Source organism: Bactrocera neohumeralis, chromosome 4 (genome assembly GCF_024586455.1).
Source record: "Bactrocera neohumeralis isolate Rockhampton chromosome 4, APGP_CSIRO_Bneo_wtdbg2-racon-allhic-juicebox.fasta_v2, whole genome shotgun sequence".
Classification (NCBI taxonomy): Eukaryota; Metazoa; Arthropoda; class Insecta; order Diptera; family Tephritidae; genus Bactrocera; species Bactrocera neohumeralis.
Window position 1 is genome coordinate 16,292,202 of NC_065921.1, and position 25,103 is coordinate 16,317,304.

Sequence of the window (25,103 nt, forward strand, 5' to 3'; positions counted from 1 at the left end):
TTGTGTTCTTACTACCCAATGGTAGAATAAGAAATCATATTTTTCTATATAAGCTACAATACATATAATTTCTTATTTAACTGGTTCTGATATGAATTTAAAATATGACCATTAATGATAAAAAATACCATGAAAATTACAGCAAGAAAACACTTTTCTTCTAAATAATGATTCTCAAAAAGTAAGTTCATTTTAACCCAGTAAAATTTAACTTATTTGGCATATGTTCGCTAAAACCATTATCTGATGAAACTAACTGAAAAGTAACAACTTAAAGAAAACCCTTCAAATTGTTATCAATTAGTTTCACAGTAAGCATTTCAGACACAATTTTTTAATAGGGTCAATTAGCAAATATATAAACTAATATATAAACTAAACGGCATATTGACTCAATTAAGAAAACTGTATAACGCAGTAACTATTTTAAAGAGTCGCTTAATGTAGTCAATGAATGTTTAAATTGCTAATTGACTCATTTAAAATAAATATGCGCTATAGTAAGGGTTTCAAAAATCGGCTTAATTTAGTAAATTAATATGTTCACGAACAATAATCTAATTGAGTCAATTAAATTATAAATTCACAAATTGTTAATTGAGTGAATTAAAAAATTATGTGGACGTTTCGAACATTCGCTTAGTTTAGTCAATTAATATGTTCACGGGCAAATATCTAATTGAGTCAATTAAAATATAAATACAGAAATTCTTAATGGACTCAATTAAAAAAGTATGCTTATTAATTTTTTCAATTAAATGAAAATTGTTAATTCACTCAATTAAAAAAAAATTATATATTTATTTTACTAAGCATTACAAAAACCGCACAATTTAGTCAATCTATTGAGTCAAATAGTATGTAAATGGATAAATAGCTAATTGACTTAATTAGGAAACTTATGTATCATAGTAATCATTTCAGTTGTTGTTTTCTAATTGGGTCAATTAGCAAATTTTATTTTCTATCATGTATAATTATTTCAATGTGATAATTAATTCAATTAACAAACAATGTCTCATACAAAGAATTTTAAACAGCCGCTTAATTGAGTCAATTAGCTCATAAATGAATCAACAAAATTTATGCAATTAAAAACATATTTATCATAGAAATCATTTCAGATATTGTTTTTGTAATCGAGTCAATTAGCAAATTTTTATAATAGTATGCATACATCAAAATGGCACATCAAGTGTTAATTGAGCCCGATAGGGCGGCACTCCTACCTACCTATGCATACATGTGTATGAAAAGGTAAAGTGTATTAAGTCAATTAAGCAACATTCCCTATTACCAGGAATTTCGATCAGCCGCTTTATTATGTGTCATAGAAACCATCTCAGATAATTTATAACTTTATAGTATATATTTTATAATATATACTATCATATGCCTCAATTAATAAAAAAATGTCTGAAATGGCTTCTTTAACATATATTTTTCTTAACTGTTCTTTTTTAGCAGGAATTTCGAAAATTCGCTTAATTGAGACAATTATTATGTAATTATATAAATTGCTAATTGACTTAATTAAACAAATTATGTCATGTCACAATATATGTTAACAGTTTCTTAATTGATCATTTAGCATATTTCATATAGCAGTTTGTATAGGAAAACATAATAATTGACTCCACTAAAAAGTTGTCTAAAGTAAGGATAAAACGAAAATATAACATCAAACAAAAAAAAAACAAATAAAAGTTTTGTAATGTTTTAGTTCACATTATGTTGTTATATAATAATATAACAGTTTCAGAAAATCAGCAAGAATTTGTACAGAAAATAATTTTGATATGAAATTTTTTAAACTGAGGCAAAAAAATTCTTGAAATTTCATTTCCAGTTTTTGAAATATCAAGTAGTGCTTTAGCTAAAATTTGAGAACTACTAAACTATTTAATTTTTTCATAAAAATTAATTAATGTTCTAAAACGAAAAATTTTGGACTTTTTAAATATAACTGTTTCTGGTTGCGCCACCTATTGGTGAGTATATGAAATAAAAAGTTTGATCTCTTGTTGACATTTCGTAAAAATTTTAAGACAATTGGATAATTACAATCGATGTTATCGATCAAAGAGTGACAGCAGCTTTTGGTCATCGGTCGTAAAATGCAAAGAGCAAATATTAAATTTTGTTTTAAACTTGGGAAAACGTTTACTGAAACATTTCAAATGATGAAAAAAGTTTATGGTGATCAGTGCCTATCCCGTAGTAATCTGCATGAGTGGTTTAAGAAGAAGGTCGTGAGGACCTCTGTGACGATCAGAAGTCGGTCGTCTTCAGAAGTCAAAAATAAAGACAATGCTGATTTGTTTCTACGATTCCGAGGGTATTGCACACCGAGAGTTCGTCCCACCTGGCCAAACGATTAATGCTGTGTTTTACCTTGGTGTTATGAAGCGTCTTTTGTCACGCATTCGTCGTGCTCGACCACAATACCGTGAGACAGGGTCCTGGCGCCTGTTGCACGATAATGCGCCGTGTCATCGGTCGACGCTTGTCACTGATTTTTTGACAAAAAACTCCATATTAACCATTGATCACTCACCCTACTCACCTGATCTGGCACCCTGTGATTTTTACCTATTTGGAAAGCTTCATTTGCCCATGAAAGGACACCGGTTTCAACACATTTCAGCTATCCAAAGGGCGACGACCGATATTCTCAAGAGCATTCCGAAAAATGACCTTAAACACTCATTTGAAATGCTAATTGATCGGCCTAAACGCTGTATCGCAGCACAAGGAAACAACTTTGAAAATATTATTTTTTTTTGTTTTTTTAACAGTCCTGTTTCTTTTGCGACAGACCTTGTACATAAGTCCATATTAGTTTTTCAAACACCCACTTTCCTTGTTTACACTTTTTTGCAAAAACTTGTAAAAACTTGCTGGCTTATCTATTATATTATGTAATACTCGCCCACTGTGTGCCAGCAGCAGTCGCCTGCGCGCTTGATTGCACTACTTTGACAGGCCGGAAAATTGCCGCTACTCGACTGTTGCGCCGACAAACGTGCCGCAGAGTGTTGGTGTGGCATAATGAGTGAGGTTTTTAATTTTTACTGCGATATTACTTATGTATATATACATATATATACGCTTTTATTATTTGCTTTTGCCAACTTTTCGCTTGTTTTGGTTGCACGCTGGGAAATGATGTGCGGCTGCGTTTGGCATTGCGCCACACTCTAGATTTCATTTAACAATCGTAACAAGTTTTAAGTGTGTTCAACCGCACGCATTACGCATACATACAGCCATATAAAAAATTCACACACACACAAGCACAACTATGTATGAATGTATGTATGGAGAAAGGAAGGCGAACTTGCACAAACGAGTTGAAAAAAGGCAAAGTTTTGCGAAATTTAGCAGTTGACAGCACCCGCGGGACGTTTACGGTTGCTCGGTTAAAGCGTGGAAGTGTATTGGTGTGTGTATGTATGTGTGTGTGTGTTTTTATGAGAGTATAAGTGTGAAAATGCGCTTTTATGTGCCTGTATGTGCTTCAATATAGTGGCTGCTAGTGCACGTGTAAACTAACTTATGTCCGTGTGCGTACCTGTATGTCTGTATTTACAGTTATGCGCATACAAATGCATATCTGCGGGTGCCAAAGTTAACATAAGTGTCTGACAAATTACAATTGCAATAAATTTTAAATTAAAATTGATCAACATTTCATGTCACAGCCATACAATTACTCATACAAGCAGCGAACAGCAAGCACACACACACACAAGCGGCAGCGCAAACACAATGAGCACGGTGCAAGTGTGTGTGTAAAGCAGGAAAATCACGCACTCAAATTAATTCGCTTAGAGGCCGTAAATCCATTTGGTAAGACTACGCTTGTACGCTTGCAAAGCCCGGTGTTTGCGAGTGCTCGCTTATATACGAGTATGTGTGTATGTGTAGGCATGCTTGCATGGATGTGTGTGTGTGTGTTGTCAAAAGCATACTTGTGTCACTTGCGCTTTATTCTTGCTACTTTTCTACTCCCTGTGACCTTACAGCCACACACGTGAAATTTTAGTGTTGTGCTTCATTGCTGACTGCACCTGTCACTGTCGCCGAAAGCACTGAGCTTCAACGTGTGCTTCTATTTACATATGTACCTACATATACATATGTATGTATGCATGGCATGGCATGTGTTCCTACACATGTCTTGAACAGCAACAAGCACTTTGCTGACAACAATCGTAAGAACTTCCACTTGAACGTGCCCTGTGCATGGCAAGAAAGCGTTGTGGAACTCATGCTTATATATTACATATTTTCACACATATATTTATGAATATATGTATGTATGTTTATATATTTACGTGTAAAGTGGCACATAAGTTGCGCCCAAGATAAATTTCGGCAGTAGAGATGTAGTTTTGATAGTGCTACAACGAAAAATTCAATTTTGGAATTGATTACTTTTTGCATTACAGGTAATGCATATTGTAATGTGTTTTAATTACATGAAAATGATAAAGTATTTACTATAAAGCACTTTGTTTAAAAAAATTAATTTAAGGTCGCTTTTACACTTAAATTGTAATGATTACTTTTCGCATTACTGGTAATGAAAATTGTAATGCATACTTATAGTAAGTAAAAAATAGCAAAGTACATATTAAAAACAAGTTTTGTTTAAAAAATTAAAATTGTGTTTAATTATTTTTTGCATTACCTGTTATGGATATTGAAATGTGTTTTAATTACACAAAGAGAACGGTAAAGTACTTACTACAGAGCGCTTTGTTTAAAAATTAAGTTTAAAATCACTCTTTCATTAACGATGTAATGATTACTTGTCGCATTACTGGTAATGCAAATTGTAATGCATACTTATAGTAAGTAAAAAAATAGCAAATTATGTATTAAAATTAGTTTGTTTAAAAAAATATATTTAATGTGAATTTTTCATTAAAATTGCAAATGATTACTTTCTGCATTACTGGTAATGCATATTGTAATGTCTTCTTATTAATGAAAAAATAGTAAAGTACGTATTAGATTAAATCTTATTAAAAAAATACATCTACGTACTGTTTTCAATGAAATTTTAATTGATTACTTTGTGCATTACTGGTAATGTATATTGTAAAATTTTTATATTTCAAGAACAAAGAGTTAAGTACAGATTAAAATAAGTTTTGCTTAAAAAACATGTTTAAAGCGAATTTTTTAATACGATTGTAATTGATTATTTTTTGCATTACTGGTAATGCATATTGTAATACTTTCTTATTATATGAAAAAGTACTAAAATACGTATTAGAATTAGTTTATATAAAAAAATAAATTTCTCAGTAAAATTGTACATGATTACTTTTTGCATTACTGGTAATGAATATTTTAATTTGTTTATCGGAAAGTACATATTAGAACGAATTTTATTTTAAAAAAATGTTTAAAACGACTTTTCATTTAAATTGTACTTAACTGCTTTTTGCATTACTTGTAATGATTATTGTAATTTGTTTAGTACAAAGTACATATTAGAATGTATTTTATTTAAAAACTTTTCAATGTGACTTTTCATTGAAATTGTACTTAATTACTTTTTGCATTACCGGTAATGCGTAATGTAATTTCCACTGTTTGCTCATAGATAATAATGAATTGATTACTATAATTGATTTATTAAATAATAATTTTGGACTTTTTCACTCATTGACTTCTTATGCATTACTTGTAATGCACTCACACTCCAAAAATTACACCTTCAAAACTAACAACTGGGTTTCATCGCTACTTACAGTATAGTATGTGCTTGTTTTCGCGCGTGTCTGTATTTAAGTTGCCTCAATAAGTCAAATTGGCTTCTTCCATCGACGTTGGAAAAAGGATAAAAGCGTCAATTTGACTGCACAAAGGCGCTGAGCACGGTTTTATTTGCCATACTCAATATGTCAAAAGTAACTTATTGTGTCTCACACTTGCTCTGAGCTTGAGCGCACACTAACAGCATTGTAAATTTTAATTTGAGTAATTGCTCTCGTGTAACCTTGTACTTCACGGCAAGAAAAGCTAAATGCATAAATAATTGCTAACAGCTTTGCCGGAGCTGCCACACACACACACACATCAAACTGTGTTTAACACTTGCACAAATTTGCACTCACTTATGTATGTTCGCATGTATGGCAGAATACTTGCGTGTGTGTTGACTTTTAAATTCATTTCAGCTGTTTATTTGCTTGCGCTTATTTACTTGCGGAATTGATTGGGAATTGTACGCACATTGTATAAATAAATGCCTTCGTTTTGTTTGTTGATTGCGTGAGACTTTTTTTATTCTGCTGAGGTTCCTTTTTTTGTGAATATGTATTTTATAAAAAATAAAAAAAATTATGAAAAATTGAAGGCGTAACAAAAAACTTTCAAATATTTTGCATTTGCAAAAGTATATCAAATACAGGGTGCCTGTCGAACAAGAACGACCTGCCCGCTAAGTTCGTAGTGGTTGCACTGAATACAGAGTCGACGGTACTTTTCAAGGTTAATTTATTTAATCTAGTACTATTAATTATATATTTTTATGCGATAGATTTCGATTGGTTGATTAAAAAGGGTATTACCTCAATCATTAGGGCCATGTGTTCGCAAGTGGTAACCAATTAAATACTATCCTGTTCGAACATTGTCAGCGATGAAAGATATCTTGTTTCATCCGACTGAAGGTTGGGCATACGCATAGTTAATGTTCAAGGGTGTCATCCTGTTTCGCGCATGGTCTGCGCCTCCACTTTCCCAAGTTACTGAAAAAGAGATCTTAGAGGTATGTTGTCCTCTACAATGTAACTTAATTTCCTCTTACCTCAAAGTAGAAACATTTTGCTCTCTTTACCATCAGCTATACTCCAAAGTACTTCTGTGGTATGCCCTGTGTTACTACTGTTCAAGAACCTGAGGTGTCATGCTAGAGTACATTGCTTCAAGCAACTTCTAAAGGCATCCTAGCCGACCTCGTCTACTTTTTCATTGCCTTCTATTCCTACATGACTGGGTACCTAGATGATTTTAATTTTTTTCTTGATTACCACTGAAAGCCTAGTGATTGCTTGCTTGCCGGAACTAATGCAGTGCTCTTAGTATCGGCGCTGCGAATAGCTTTAATTTCTGCTTGGCTAAACACCAGAAATTTAATCGATTTCCCGGTATATATGTGATGCCAAAAATTTCAGTCTGAAAGGCCAAATTCTAGTCTTTATTTTGAAGCTATCATCTATGTCTGCAATGCTCTAGAATAATCCTGATTGAGTTTCTGATTCACTGTTTGATCTCTTTGTATGTTTAAAGATTTTACTTTCGGACCTTTCTTTTGTCCATTTTTCTTTATTTGCGAAGAAAAACGATGTGTTTACTTCCTAACAAGATCCTTTATGAAAGTACATACATGTCGTCACCTAAAATGCTAAACAACGTATCATAAAAAAAATTGAAATTGAATTTTTTATTGCGTACGAATCACTACATATAACATATTACATTTATGTAGCATTCAGCTTGCGCGATCAGATATAACCAATGTATAACCATTTTATAACCAATGAATAACCATTTTATAACCAATGTATAACCATTTTATAACCAAAACTCGAATTTTGTTTCATATCGGGTGATTTTTTAAGAGCTTGATAACTTTTTTTTAAAAAAAAACGCATAAAATTTGCAAAATCTCATCGGTTCTTTATTTGAAACGTTAGATTGGTTCATGACATTTACTTTTTGAAGATAATTTCATTTAAATGTTGACCGCGGCTGCGTCTTAGGTGGTCCATTCGGAAAGTCCAATTTTGGGCAACTTTTTCGAGCATTTCGGCCGGAATAGCCCGAATTTCTTCGGAAATGTTGTCTTCCAAGCTGGAATAGTTGCTGGCTTATTTCTGTAGACTTTAGACTTGACGTAGCCCCACAAAAAATAGTCTAAAGGCGTTAAATCGCATGATCTTGGTGGCCAACTGCCCATGCATCCCGAAAAATGCACTGTTTGGTGTGGTTTGTACGCTGGTGGAATCATTGGACCGTATTTTTTCAAAGATGCTGTTGGACGCAACGTTACGGTGAATGGCGATCGCTATCGTTCGATGCTAACAAACTTTTTGTTGCCAAAAATGGAAGAACTGAACTTGGTTGACATGTGGTTTCAACAAGATGGCGCTACATGCCACACAGCTCGCGATTCTATGGCCATTTTGAGGGAAAACTTCGGAGAACAATTCATCTCAAGAAATGGACCCGTAAGTTGGCCACCAAGATCATGCGATTTAACGCCTTTAGACTATTTTTTGTGGGGCTACGTCAAGTCTAAAGTCTACAGAAATAAGCCAGCAACTATTCCAGCTTTGGAAGACAACATTTCCGAAGAAATTCGGGCTATTCCGGCCGAAATGCTCGAAAAAGTTGCCCAAAATTGGACTTTCCGAATGGACCACCCAAGACGCAGCCGCGGTCAACATTTAAATGAAATTATCTTCAAAAAGTAAATGTCATGAACCAATCTAACGTTTCAAATAAAGAACCGATGAGATTTTGCAAATTTTATGCGTTTTTTTTTTAAAAAAGTTATCAAGCTCTTAAAAAATCACCCGATATAAGGGTTTGAGACAATATAAGCGTGTCTACTTGCCATATGTAGAATTTATCAAGTGACGGACTTCATTAGAGAATCTCTTGTTTTGCGTCAATTGTAGTACAAACTATTAGTACTACGGAGCGTATACTTGAATTTTGAATTAATAATACATCAATATTCCCATTCCCCAACAGAAGTTTTTTAGTTATGATTTTTGTTTGTGTCTCGTTGGCGAGCCACTCTTTCGTGCGCACTAAAAAACCTTTCAATTTCTGCAAAGTGCTTTCAGTTTTTATTTGAATCGATCCACAATCTGAGAGACTCTGCTCTCGCTCTGCACTGTTGCAACAATTTGAGGGCAGCACACAAAGCAACATTTCAATGATTTCCTGACGAAATTTGATGGCATTTAGAAGCATAAATTGCAAGCAATATGTATATTTTTTTGTTGTTCTAAATAAAAATGTCAATTCAACTTCTTGCTTCATAAGTAAAAAGCAGTCGAGCACACACTAAATGCAGGAACTCGCTCGAAATTTGAACTGGTGATTGTTGGAACCTGAATAATGTTGATATATTTTGTTTATTGTTTTAATGTTGTTTTTTTTTACACACTAAACAGGATATATTAGATATACCAGAAGGCAATGTCGTATAACCTTTAAAATATACATACAATATTTGTTTCAGTAAAGTTCATTATAAATATAGAAAAAAATATGTTAAAGTTTGATTATAAATGCGAAAAAACTTTTTAGACTACCAATATACCAATAAAAATGATCAGCGTGATTTACTAATCCGATTTTGCTATGACCATCCGTCCATCAATACATGCGCTATCTCGTCACTCCTTTTTCAAAATATCGACCTGAAAATTTTCATAAAGCTTTCTCTTACTAAGAAGCTGATCATTTGTCCGAACGACTGAAATCGAACCAATATACCTGTAGATCCAAACAAACTGAACGATAAAAGTCCAGACCTTGTATGACTTTTTATACGTCAAAATATCTTTAAGAAATCCGGCAGGGATTATTGCTAAAGAAAACGCTATAATTTGCGAAGAAACGGTTCAGATCGAACCACTAAAGCAGATAGCTGCTGTACAAATTGACCGATCGCAAACAAGTTCTTGTAAGAAAAGCTTCTTTATTTGACGAGATATCTTCATGAAATTTGGCATGGATTATTACCCAAGAAATAGCTACAATTTGAAAAAAAAAATATTCAGATCGGACCACTATATCATATAGCTGCCACACAAACGGAACGATCAAAATTAAGTTCTTATATGAAAAGCTTTATTTTCTTAGAATATATCTTCAAAAAATTTGACAAGAATTATTATCTAAAGCAAGGCTTTAATAACTGAAGAAATTTCTGAGATCGGACTACTATAACATATAGCTGCCATACAAACTGAGCGACTGAAATGATGTACTTGTATGAAAAACTTTCTTGTTTGTATTATGGCCAATTACAGTTATAATTCTGTTATTGTTGTTTTTTAATTTTTAAATTTTTATTTATTTTTTTTTTTTATTTGTTTTTTGGAAAATCGAAATTTCTGCACTTAAAGTGCATAATATTCAGATCACTTTGCCATAACTCATTATTTGCAATAGGGTGAGAAGATTAAAATTTCTTTAAAAATAATTCAAAAAATAAACAAAATACTCCAATCACTTCTAACTGTAATCATAGCGCAGCATTTAGCATCGCACAATAATGCATTGACAGATAAAGCATTCAAATCAGCATAAATAAATTAAATTTCGCACACTAAGCTGACTTGATTGCCAATCCAATGGCGAATAATCAATTACATTGCGATTATATAATAAGAAATAGGTCTGCATTTATACATGAGTGTATGTGTGTATGTATGAATATACCTAAGTTGGTGTGCGTGTGCCATTGAGTTTAAGTAAGGCGTTCAATTCATTGATATTCATTACTCATTAGCGGCGAGCAGCTGCCCTGGAGAGTATTTTAGCGAGAAATAGCTACACCCTGCACTCCACTGAACCGCAATATAACGGTCACATGTGCATGCTATGCGAAAAGTAATACGCAAACGAATTGCTTTATTGGCTTCTTCTGCGCATTGTAATTTGTAAGAACAGCACGAGTGGGAAAATCGACGAGTGGAAAAGTAGAAAAGTTGAAAAGTGCAAATGCGCCACTGCACGTGTGTGTGTGTATATTTATGTAGGTGTGACTGTGGTGAATGCGGCCTACAGTGCAAGGACTCGCTACAGCCTGCCGCATTGAGTGCAGATGAGACACACACATACATACACCCCATACATCATAGTTATACACATACCACTGTTATGTAGTTGTGTCTGTGTGCTCACTTCACTTCTATTTTGCACTTGGCCTGCTTCCATACTTTCGCCGCATTTGTGGCCTAGAGCAACAGCGGCGCTGCTGCACATAAACCAGCATTTGTACTTACATATTGTACCTAATCGTGCACGCTTCTTCCGGCTTTTTTTCCATTACTGCACAACAACACCGACACACAGCACTCACCGGCTTGCAATTGTTTGTTGCTGTTGCTGTGACGCTAGCAACAACAAAGCAATCATAACAACAGCAACTGGCAATGAAAAGCAATAAAGGCTGTAATGTCAACAACAACAAAAACATAAGCAACCAAAACAACAACAACATTAACTACACAAACAACAACAATCCAACAACAACAATAGCAGCAAAAGCAAAAACTAAGAGAGTAACAACAACAACAAAAATAAAAGTAACAACAAAAATAAAAGCAACAACAACAAAACAGCAAGAACAACATTTGCGGCAGCAAAAGAGTTTTGCCGGAGCAACTTTATTGTATTTTCTTGCCATTTAGCATGTAAATGGGAAATTACTTTTCCATTTCCAATTTCAAGCGTGAGCAGCGAACGCTGCCAAGTTGCAGCGGCATTAGAGACGCAGCTGGCAGTGGTGTTTATCCAATTGCCAGCAACTAACACCGGCTGGCAAGCAAACAAACTTATATACATACATTACAAGCTCGTGTATGTGTATGAGCGTGTACATGTGCTGCCGAGGTAGTATAACGGTACAGCGGTAGGTAGCGGTCGAGTGTGCAACTCATGAAAGCCGCAGTATTTGCTTACGAACTTTTCAAAAGTTGAACGGCTGATCAACAGCAACAGCGGCAACAAAAATAACAACAACATCAGGAGAAACAACAACAACTTTTCATTGCCTGCCTCAACAGCGACAGTGCCACATGCGCCACAACTTGACTTCAACACACATACACACACACACGACGTGTATGCAATGCGACAACTAAAACTTTTAATGTTTATTGTAGTTGCTGTTGTTGTACTTTAGTCAATTTTGTTTTGCTCGTGCAAATATTTTTGGTTGGCCCCCGTTGGCAACGCTTGGTGTTGCAATGATAAAGCGCACTATGGTCGGCACACTCATCGCTTGTGGGGTATACATACATATGTACGAACATGTAAGGTATATATGTGCGCTTTAATATTGTATGGCTGTGTGTGTGTCTGTGTGTTGTGCAGCAGCAGTGAAAGTGCAAATTAATTAACATATCAAATGCCACAAATGCTGCAAGTCAAATGCAAATATTATATCTGGCAACACGCACAAGCATTCTATGTGCATATGTATGTGTGTCAGTGCAATTTACTCTCATTTGTACCAAATTTGTAAGTGTGTTGGCTCCAACTAGCCACTACACAAGTTTTTGAAGAAGTGGTCATATGTGCTTCTGTAGCAGGATATAGTTACCTCCATGGATGGGAGCCAATTTTTATTGCTTCAATATATAGTACAACAGTGCAGCTGCATAAGGGTGGTTCAAAGTGTTTAAAAAGTATATCATTTAACAAAATATATTATTCATTAAGTATGATTGAAATTATTGATTTTAATTTAGAACGAAAGAGGATGGAGAATTTATTGCTGATATTGTTCTTCTACTAACTTCTTTCATAACTGATACCATAGTCGTAATGATAGAAATCAAAATCAGAAATAAAAAAAAATATTCAAATATATTCAAATAAAAATAAACACATTTTTAAATTAAAAAAAATATTTTTTTTGGGGTTTTCAATATAATTTTGTCTATTAAAATTCTTTATAATAATTTTATGACACAAAGTTTGACCTTCCCAACTTTTTCGCTGATACCACTTTTTGGTTAATAATTTTACACGCATTGTATAAATTTAAAAATTTCAATAAAAAAGTTTTTGAAATTTCATTTTAAAGGATTCTGTTGTCATAGTACTTTAGCTATATCTCAAACGTTGACATTTCTCAAATGCCGCTGTGTTTTATATATATATAATAATAACTTAAATAAATGAGATTGCCAATTTTTCCATTTTTTTTTGTTTTTTGAAAAAAAAAGACTTAAAATAAAAAAATACAAATAGGTAAAATTCATATAATTATAAGTAAATTCAGTTCAATATTTATTTTGTCAGAGTGGTTTTGATAGCAAAAAGCCAACAATTTATCAAATTCGGTTGAGCGCATAATGGCTATATTGTGTAGTCGAAAAAGTCTTTTCGTATTTCTACTCAAATTTCAAGTTTTTTTTATATATATAATAGTACATAAATAAATAATTATATACCATTTTGGTCGACAACTACCATTGTACGATGATTTCCATTATATTATATAAAAATATCTTCAAATCGAGATAGATGTTGAACAATATATCTTTTGAAAACAAACGATTAAAATATTCACCAGAATTCAACACAGAGATGTCAATTTTTTTCATCTCTCTAACACTGACAGAAAGGTACTCAAAAATTTTCTTCGTTCAACGATCGAAGGCTTTGTATACAGAATATTTCTATTCAACTTTTATTGACGATCTTGGAGCTCAAGACCTTTGACGTTAACAGAAAATGTTTATGTAAAAATGAGTGCCTATTTCAGGAGGACCATCATGGTTTTCAAGGCCATTAGTCTCGTTTATCGACAAAAATACTTCATTACTGCTATTGACTTTTCGAAATTGTGATCCATATTCTTTTTTTTACTTCACTCTATTGTTATCCTTAACAAAAAACTCCTTAATATTAATTTACCTTGCTTCAAAAACTCGAGTTTGAAGCGTTTGTGGTCTTGATCACCTGAAATTAGGTTATGTTTGGTCTTGAATAGGAAGCATATTTCGGCTGAAAAGTTGTCAACACCAGAAACATTGTTGAAACACTTGCAGCTTGTGGAAGAAACTCCTGATTTTTCAACATTTTATTTATTTTTTTTTATCACATTTTATAGACCATTAAACTCAAGTTTATTGATCAAAAGGAAAGGGTCCCTAGATTCATTTGCAGCTATAAATCATTATAAGGATTATATCAACGGTTAGTCAAAAATATTTTCAGCTCCCAGGTGTTAAGCCTGTACCTTAATTGACTAGGTAGCAATGTCACTATGGCCAACTTCGAATATACTTTTTATATTTCTTTTTATATAAACATAGAGCTAATTGTCATTAAAAAAATACATACACTATTACAAATACCATCCAAATTCAACTAGTTAGTACACTAGTTACTTTTGGACTAGTTGAGGAAAGTTAATTTAGTTGAAATTTCTTGTTTTGCCCCTAAGTTCACTATTATAACCGTAGGTGCTTACGTGTACATATCCTGACGAAAAAGTCTTAGCTTAGTCAGAATCAATTGCTTAGCAACACCAAGAAGCTTTACAAATTTTCCTTTGAACATAAATTTCAAATTACAACTCAAAATACTACTTATTCTTCCATATGTCAACCAAAGATTGGAATATTCATAAACATATTCAGATAAAGCACCCTGTATTAAGCATAAAATCCAATTAAATCACGCCTAATTTGAGAAGAATCCAATAACTAAAGGGTTTTTAAACATTTATTTTGTTGTTTATTTGTGTACAACAACAACAACTCATTCGCTGGCAAAGTTATTTGCAAACTTTTTCAATTTGATTTTGATCAGCTGAGTGTTTCACAAAAATCACAAAAAAAAGAAGGAAAAAAAGTGGAAAGAAACCCAAGTGTATTCTGTTTGCTTATCTCTTATTATTTTTTAGTTTGTTTGCTTGCACAGGGGCTACTCGTAGTTTAGCTAATCAGTGTAATAGCAAAGAGCCATCAGCAGCTGAGAAGCTATTTGCTCGAATGCGAAGCGACAGCAAGCAGCAGTGTAGCAATGATAGCGGACCGACCGGGAGACGGCAGCCGACAACCGGCAGACGTCACTCAACCAGCTGGGCGGCCAACAGTCACGGCCAATCAGGCGTGTAGTGCGAACCCGCAAAGCAACTAAACTCAAATCCAAACAAACAACCAGAAAAGTAAATAAATAAATGGCTTAATATGACTCTTGTACAACAAAGTAACTGTAGATGGTCTTACAAGCAAGATTTTTACTTTTGTGTTGTTGTTATACCCTGAACGAGGTGTTTTAGGTTTGCAATGAAGCTCGTAACACCCAGAAAGATTTATGGCGCGACGAGCTGAGCAGATTTAGCCCTTCCTGTCAGTTTGTCTTTATATACGCGATTTAGCCCAACACTTTTTGAGATATCAATCCGAAATTTTGCAAACGTTCTTTTCTGCACAAGAAGCTACTCATTTGTAGAAATCGCCGATATCGGACCACTATGGCATATAGCTGCCATACAAACTGAACGATCAGAATCAAGTCTTTGTATGAACAACTTTTTTAGTTTTTGAGATATCTTCACAAAATTGGACACAAGTCATTTTCCAAGACAATTATACAATCTCGAAAGAAATTGTTTAGATCGAGTCATTATAGGGTATAGCCGCCATACAAACTGATCAATAAAAATTCAGTCCTTGTATGGAAAACTTTTATATTTGATGAGATTTCTTCACAAATTTTTGCATAAATAGTTTTCCAAGATAACGGTATAATCTCTGAAGAAATCGTTCCGATCCCATCACTATAGCATATAGCTACCATATAAAATGATCGATCAAGATCACATCCTTATATGAAAAACTCTTTTATTTGACAAGATATCTTCATTAAATTTGACATAAATGATTGTCCTAGCCAATGCTACAATCTCTAAACATATTATTCAGATCGAATAATTTTAGCATATAGCTGCCATACAAACTGACCGATCAAAATCAAAAGAAAAATTTTTTGTACATTTTTTTGCTATAAGAAATGCACGTGTAAAGGGTATTATAGCTTCAATGTCAACGTTTACTCTTTTCCTTATTGTTGTTGTTATTATCAGTTGTTATGCTCATTGTTGTTGCTGTTGTTACATTCCTTGCTACTGCTTTTGGTCGTACATTTGGCAAGTACTGCGCGCTGACTGACTCCTCTGGTAAGAGCAAACAAACGAACCGTTATATGTGGCATGCTTCTGCTTGGCTGCCACACCACCTCAGCCACTTAACTGTTACTTTACTCGGCTAATGCCTCATTTTCATCATTTGCAGCACCCACCCACAAATTTGCGAAGCCAAAACGCAAACATACAACTATGTATATTCAGCGCATAGCAACATTGTTGCTTAAATATACATACATACTTATGTATATACAAACACATGCACATATACTTATAATTTTGCCATTTGCCTCGCTGCGTGTCGCCTGCGCTGTGTGAGTTCAGCGCAACGAGGCAAAAGTGTCACCGACATGCCTACACTATCGCTCCAGCAGTTGTTGTTGCTGTTGTTGTTGTTCTAGTTGTGAGTTGCTATCGTGCGTTAAATGCGTAAAGCTTGCGTGCGTCCAACTTTACAAGCTGCCTTGCCTTCGCCCGCACCCAGCACAGCACAGCACGCAGTCGAGTCAAGCAAAAGGCCATCCATCAGTACGCATGAGTGTTTTCCCACACACACACGCGTACATGCGAGTGCCTGTCACCTTGCCTCTATTTAGCATTGAGCGCATGTGTGCTTGTAGCGTGCAACTTTTCATGATAATGGAAAACAAAGTAGTCTCCAAGGATCAACGTTGAACTTGATATGCTTCGGCATACGCAGACGACACATATCCGGCGCACACACACACACCCACATGCATACGTTCAAACGCTCGCTCGCAAATTCACACAAATAAATAAATTGCGTAGCTATTATATCATCGCTTGTAGTTTAACGGATGTGTGACCCTTCAATTCTGTGTATTTGTGGATGTGTGTGTGTGTGGGTGCACACACGCATGAAAGCAATTGTGCCCTCTTGGGAAAACCACTGGAGTTCTGTTAATGAAGTTGAATTTCTTTTTGTTAATTTCAAATGGTGCGAGCTTATACTGTACATATATGTATATCATATATACATATGTATATATGTATATTACAAAAAATGGACTTCAAATTGTAACTATGTGATTTTTCTACAATTTTCTCGCCTTTCTCTCGAAAATTATGATAAAGTAGATACTTCAAATGGTCGTATGATTTCCTTCGAGAGTTTTTTATAATTCATGGAAGTGCTGAAAATTTTGCCACTTCGCCTCATCCTCTTTCACTCAAAATACACACAAAAAAGAATCAAAGTAGGATTTCCCGACTGAGCAACATTTTCTTGTTCACGGCTAGATTTAAGGGGTTGTGGGTTTTGGAATTTCAGAAAAAATTGTTTTCAGCTATGATGTGTCTAAAAGATTTTCCCAAAATTCCAAGACAACCGCAATAAAAGTGTAGAAGATGAGGCTTTGGAGGAGGGGCCTTATTCTTTTGTCGAGTTTTTCTCGTAATATCCTTATCACGGTCGGTGGTCACGATTTCCTAAAAGCTAGTACTAAAAATTTTTTGAGTTCTTATAAGCAAATCGAAAGATTTTGTTCAAGGCAATTTGTGACCTTAGCTTTCTAGACACTGTTCGTCTGTCAATCCGTCCTCTGCAGTAAGCCCAAATAACAATTTGCCAAACATACTTAATTACCATTTTAGAGGTTAAATGAAACTGTGCTGAGTATCCAAGCATTACAGCTTGAAAGAAAACAAGGTCGAAGATGTATTGGCAAGGCAGGCTTTATAGCCAAATTTGCTAGTAGATAAGGCATAATAGACCGTAGGTCGCGGAGTAAATCTCATTTACTTTTCTAGTAGATATGCTCCCGCCATAGCTCACTTGACTCCGTTTGGCTTTTAACAACATCACTTGCAACAAATACCGTATTTTTAAGAACAATACCCAAAGTTAATACAATAAGCAAGTTGGCTTGCGCCGGGGGTACGTGGTGTCTCACTCGAAACTGACAGTGGCTCAGATTCACTAAGCTTTGGCAAACATTACTTTGTTGTCAGTTAGTAGAAATATAGTTTTGAGTCGAAATATTTTTTTGTGATTCTGGTAGCTATGTTGTTGTAATCTTTTATAATGTTGTTTTCGGGTGCCTCACTAACACTAGTTCAATTTTTGGTAACTGCTTTTTTCTAACGTCAAAATCGGTTGACCTCTTCAACTAGCTCAAATTCTTCTCCAATTAATGTAGACCGTAATTATTTATGGCTTTATATTAAGCCACTTAAGCTGACTCGAAGACTGTCGAAGACTTTTTACAATGTTTTAGGTAGATTACAGATAAAAATACTTCAGTGCATCTCCTGTTTATAAAAAACCATAGGTTGAAAGATACAACATTCTTAAGAACTATTAGAATCATTTTTTTCTTTTTACTATTTTCAAAAATCACGACTCAAAAATTCTTTTATAAAATACTTGCATTGTCAGAGAAGTACAAAATATCTCTGGATTCTAGTTTCTTGCCTAAAGGAGTTTCTTGCGAAGGATTACGAAGAACAAAGTTAAAAGCGTTAATTTTCATATGATATGCGTTAGCTTAAACGATATATAGTTTCTATAAAAAAGCCAAAGAAATGTATCATCTCCTTATAATCTTCCGTACCGTCACGTGTAGATATGTCACATGCTTATTGAAGATTCTATTTGAATATATTTATTTTCAAACCTATCCTTATATCCGCATTACTTGCAAATTGTTATTATTTTTTATTTAAAATTATTTATAGAACTACATTTTATAATCTAAAATTATGTTTTACATAAGTAGGAAGTGTAATATGAAAAGTGTTGCCTACATTTCGGCGCCGTGAAAAAAAAACTTAAACCTTAATATAATCATAACAGCTGTCGAAAAGAAAAAATCAATTTTTTACAAAGCATCAAATAAAGTTTACAGAAAGTCATCTTTTTTATGAAGTCGAAAGAGTGAAGTTTGAAAGTATAATCTCGATAATTATATGGTTCTAAGGGCTTATGTCCACTCGCAAGTCAGAAAAATCACGTTTTCTGTGATTTTCTGTAATCAAAAAGTAAAAATAATGTTCACTTAGAGATTTCAATTGTAATTTAATAATCGGCTATTGATTTTAAAAATGTTGCAATTTCTTGATTTAGTATACGACTTCCACTTCCGAAAAAGAGTATATGACCGTGAAGAAGAATTTTCTGATTAAATTTATCTTAAATTTGCAAAGCAAAAAAGGTTTATTATTACAGGTAATGATAGTTAAAACTTTGAGCTGACAAAATCCCGTTTTCCCAAAAAAATAGTTTTTGTTTAAAAATGTCCACTTCAAAGTGGCTTAAAAAATGGAAAATTTTACAAAAATCTCATTCTTTCGTTCATTAGCAGCATTGACTCAGTAAAGAGACATCCGAGAATGGCGTGATAATATTTTTTTTCAAACATACTCTTATCTCCTAACTACCTGTCGAGTTAACTTAAACTTTTTGGAGAATATTCATATATATATGTATGTATGTATGAATATATAGATGTTGCTACACATTTCTGGTCTTGAGGCTTACATGTCATTACGCCGGAACGAAGGTCCCATTTTTTTTTTCTGTAAAACGTTTTCTATGTAATTCTTCACGTTTATACAATTCTTTTCGGATAAAAATCCGGGTCTTTTCCAGTTACGTAGATCCCACTGTCGTGGGAACGTACTACTTACTTGACGTAGAGATTATCAGTGATCATTAATTATCCTTTTCGGAAACACTCAGTTTTTGAGGTTTTGAGTATAAACTTCTTCCGAAGGTGAATTGTGTTTTATGCTAAACATTTTCAAAGAAAAAAAATGATTTTCTAAAACCAACCTGGAGAGAGTAAAATAGCTTTCCCCACTAATATGTATATCTTAAGATTATGCTGTAGACAGTGTGCGTATATATTTTAAAGACAAGGTTAACAGAGCTTAACGAATTAATTTTGAATTGAAATTATTTTCGATTTTTTTTTACTTTTTCGAACTAAACTAGAATTGAAATTATTCGAACTAAACTAGAATTGAAATTATTCACAAAAATTTTTATTTTTTGAAACTATTTTCGAAAATTTTTATTTTGCGAACTAAATTTGAATTAAAATAATTTTCGAAAATTATTTTTCGAAAAATTTTTTCGAATTTTTTTTTTCGAACTAAATTAGATTTGAAATTATTTTTTCGAACGAAAATTTTTTCCATTTTTTGTCTTGGAACTAAATTTTAATTGAAATTATTTTTGATTTTTTTTTACTTTTTCGAACTAAACTAGAATTGAAATTATTCACGAAAATTTTTATTTTGTCGAACTAAATTTGAATTGAAATTATTTTCTAAATTTTTTTTCGAACTAAATTTGAGTAAAAATAATTTTTCGAAAATTTCTATTTTTCGAACTAAATTTGAATTGAAATTATTTTCGAAAATCTTTATTTTTTCGAAATAAATTTGTATTGAAATTATTTTCGAAAATTTTTATTTTTTCGAACTAAATTTGAATTGAAATTATTTTCTAAATTTTTTTTTTATCGAACTAAATTTGAGTTGAAATTATTTTCGAAAATTTCTACTTTTTCATGTTACATTGGGTGTCCTACAGGATATTTGTAAGCCTCTAAATATATATTCCATATAGTTGTATGTCAATATATGTATGTATGTAGACATGGCATATACCAAAATTTTTTGCGTGTTTCGCTTATTTTACACAGCACTTTTTTGCTATATTAACTACATTGTTGTTCTTGTCATTATTGTTGTTGTTGTTGCTGTTAGGCGTGCGTGGGTAGTACGGACTTGGCCCAAGCGACATTTAAAAGGGTAAAATCAATAAAAAGCTTGTTGCTCCGCACGAGAGAAGCAAAAAAAAAAAGCAGCAGCAACAATAACAAAATCAACAACAACAAAAAGGGCACCAGCAACAACAACAAGCAATATAATGAATCACTACGTCGACAATAATAATAATAATAATCGTAAAAACAACAAAACGCATTTTCCACTACAATAACTGGAGGAGGAAGGCAGCAACAACGGAACAATAACCGAGCAACCGCATGCACGCAACACAGCGCACGCACACACGCACATATTTACTTACTTGGCAGCAGTTTGAGGGACAATAAGTAAAAACACCGGTTGACATCAATGACAGGAAGTGTTGGTGGTGTCGGTCGACTGCATGTTAAAGTCATTGCCGCTGGCTTCACATAAATGTATGTGTGAATGGATGTATGTATATGTGTGTGTATTTAAGGGTGTATGTGTGTATGCGTGTAAACAACTGTTATATTGCTGCTATTGTTGTGTGGTTTTTCCGACATTTGTTGGCACTTTGGCAAGCAACATTTGGTCGAGGCTATGCGTATGTGTATATACATATATATGTGTGTATGTGTTGTTGTGCTAGTGTTCCAATAGTTCATTACCGACTTTCAATTTGCACGCAAAGTCTTGCTTTTCCAACTGAAGTTGCTGCCATTTTTGATTTCCATTTAGACGCTCAAAGTGTCCTTTCGCCTTTCGTCAATGAGCGTGTGTGTGTGCACACACGCCCTCAGTTTACCACTAACAAATAGGTTGCAAGCTTGTAAGTGTGCGTTTGTGTGTCGGCTTTTGGCCTGCAGGTAAAGTTGGTCACAAATATCAGCATTCCTTCAGCACTCTCGCTTCTTATAAGCATAACAAACATAACGGTACCATAAATATGATTTTTTCCAGGCTTCTAAAGCATGCAAGTCAGCAGAAAATTTATGTGCATAATTTGGAACAATGTAATGGGGCTAATCATAAAAGAAAATTTTAATTCAATTTCATGCCAACTAACTTTGTAATTTGTGTTATGGCAAGGAAAACTTCTGGATGGCTACGTAAAAGCCATTAAGGCTAGTTCACATTTTTCCATAATCTTTATAATTTCTGTTTTGCTTTTCCGTTTTGTGTTAAGCTAAGTGAAATGCTAGCTTCAAAGAAAGTAATGTTAGATTTTGATTCAGTTCACCTTTCTTATGCAGATGAACAGAAAATAGCAGTACGTGAGTGACAAAGTTAGGTTTCTATTGAAGAGAGTAAATTTAGGGCGTCGTAAGAATCACGATGGCCATAAGTGAGAGGTAAAGCCAGTGTCAGTACTTTTCATAAAATATTTATTTCCTTATTTTAAAGAAATCCGTAGAAGCCATTGGAACACCATGTACTGACTTTTGTAGTGTTTTTTAAGCCGAAGATTTACTGCGCCATACTGCAGACTCTTTCAGAAAAGTGACTATTCACTCTTATAGCAGAACGGTGATATAGGCTTGAGCACAGTCACCTTGCGTTCAGGGTTTGATAAAGAATGCCTAAAATCGTCATCAATGACATCTAGTCTCTTTGTGATAAGACTAGTTTGGGTGCCAGGCCACAGAGGAATCGCAATTAACTGTGAAGCTGACGACAGGACGGAAAGGAAAGGCTTCTTAGCCAACTCTCACAAGAATAGGAACGGGTCGGTGGTCTACTTTCTTCATTTATTCTACCTGGATAGTTGAGCTTTGCAAGAGCTGACGCTCAATGCCAGGCTGGTTCATTGTCGCAAGTTCCATGTGGCCCAAGATCGATCGTAAGAGATTCAGTAAGCTCTTTATCCTCAATAAGGTTAATCACTCCCGTAGGGTTTTAACAGGCCGTTGTTCTATAGGCATCTACGTTGTGACTTAAAAAAATAGCAGAAACTGTATGAAAGTAGATGAGTTGGAAAAATCTGCGCCGCCTTTGCGAAATCAAAACTTAAACACTTGGGAGCAAATGCTTTCAGCTTGAGAAAAAATGGATAGGCCACTGGTGGTTTATCGACTTATAAGATTGGATTCAGTTGTTCCATTTTTATGGTTTCATAAAAGACTGCACATTATAGTTCACGTACGATTTATCTACCCTAAGATCATAAACATATTGACTAAGCTTTTAGGTAATATTTTTTCGGCGGCATACATTTATTACATTGTTGGATGTTTTCATAATTTTATAGAGAGTAAATGAATATAATTACTCTCACCCTTTAAACTTCGGCAGCATAGTGCTAAAACAATTTATCTTGCCTTTTGCTTGGATAGTTATTGCTTACTTTAAACTTCTCGGCCAGTGATGATTACTGCAGAACTAAGACTTATTACACAGAACCCATTAATTTCTGAGACTAAAACTAAGTATAATGAGTACACAATATCAAAAAGTAAACAGCAATAATACTTCTACAACAAGCAAAACAAATAATTTTATTTGATTTGCAATTTGCCATAATTATGTAACACAAAGTTTACTGTGAAAGTATTAAACTCTCATTAGTTAAGTCAATAATTATCGCCTTAAGGCGGAAAATCAATTTGAATTCAGAAAATGTAATTCCTAGTATTTGAATATTAATGAAAATGGTCGACTCATATATTTTATGTGTATATAATTTTCATAAGCGCAATTAGAAGGCAGAATGGATGTTTAATCGTATTAACTCAGTGGAATTGTATGTACGAGCTATTAGAAGTTAAGTTAGAGTTCATTTGCTAAAGTAAATTCTATGCCTGAATAAGTATTTCTTCTCTGCAAACATTTGAATACATATATTTGCCGAAAAGCTTTTAAAATTTTTAAACCTTTAATATTTAAGGGCATATACATAAATATGTGTATAAAATTTAGTTTTTTTTTATTTAATGGTCATATACATTCATATGATTATATGGTTCATGATACATATAGCAGCAAATATATAATATACAACACTTACTAAACATTTTCCGCAATCTCTTACACGCAAGCATATGTTTGACGGCTGCTTCGACACTTAGTATCGTCTGCTGGGGGTAAGCTCACTTATAGCGTAGTGAGCACAGATGTGGGCGGATATATTGGGCCGAAATTTGTGTAGTCATTGTTAGCGGAATTTGTCCTTAAATTACTGGGAGAGCAAATGAAAGTACATATGTATATATCTATGTACACCCTATGTATGAGGGTGTTTGTTAATTTACCAAGTTATTTTCTTCCGGTATACTTCATCAACTTTCAGCTTTTGTCCCAAACAAAATGTTCCAACATAAAAATGTTCTTTATTTTCAATAAATTATTATACTATTTCAATGAGTTAGTAGGGATGATGCATCAAATGAAGTGTGCATTCATACAGCTGCCTTATAAATTATATGTTGCTCATACGACATGGTGTACTGTATGAATACGAGTACAGTACTGCATATAATGCTAAATTTTAACTGCTTATAACTTTTACTGGAATGTTTTTATAGAAACATTATTTCGACACTTTTTTAGAACGAAAAATTTTGTATTAGAATATGACTTTTCAAGTTTAGTTGCTAAATAAATATAGCGTAAATATCAAAAACCTGATGTGATATAGATGGGAAAAGAAACATTCTAGGCTTTCTTTCTAGAAAGTGGAAAGGAAAGATCTTATTTACGGTACATTATTTTTTCTAGACCAAATTTTTCCTAGACGTCTGCAAAAAAAGCTAAAATTCCCTCACATATACAAAAGAACTTACATTGGTCGGTCAGTTTGTATGGCAACTATATCCTAAAGTGACTCAATCCGAACAATTTCTCTCGAGATTGTACCATTGCCATGGACAATAACTCATGCCGAATTTTGCAAAGACAGCTCATAAAATAAAAAAGTTTTCCTTACAAAGACTTGATTCCGATCGTTCAGTTTGTATGGCAACTATATGCAATAAATGCCCGATATAGGACATGCGACAACAGAGTAGCTGCTTGTTGAGGAAAGAATGGAAACTAAATTTCAGATCGATATCTCTTTAACTAAAGGACTAGTTCGCATATATATAGACGGACGAAAAGATTAATACACAGAGAGTCCAGTCTATATCGACTCAGCTCGTCATGCTGATCATTTATGCATATCGTCCTAAAATGCAACATAACTTAACATCATTTTTCATAAGTTGACAGGCAAAGAAAAAAGGTTGTAATAGAAACCACACAAAAGAAAATTTTAGTTTTGGTTATAAAATGGGTATATAATGGTTATGTAATGGTTATATATTGGTTATATAATGGTTATGTAGTGGTTATATATTGGTTATATCTGACAGCGGAAGCTGAAAACTTTATCTAACATAAATGTAACATGATGTAGTGAATCGTAAGCAATAAAAAAGTTAATTCCGACTTTTGATAATACGTGGTTTGGCAT

At 33.6% G+C, this 25,103-nt stretch overlaps 1 protein-coding gene across 5 annotated transcripts in view; it reads left to right on the top strand.

Moving 5' to 3' along the window:
• The window catches only part of LOC126754764 (apoptosis-stimulating of p53 protein 2), a 145,249-nt gene that overhangs the window by 100,117 nt on the left and 20,029 nt on the right, over positions 1 to 25,103 (top strand). The window lies entirely within an intron of this gene.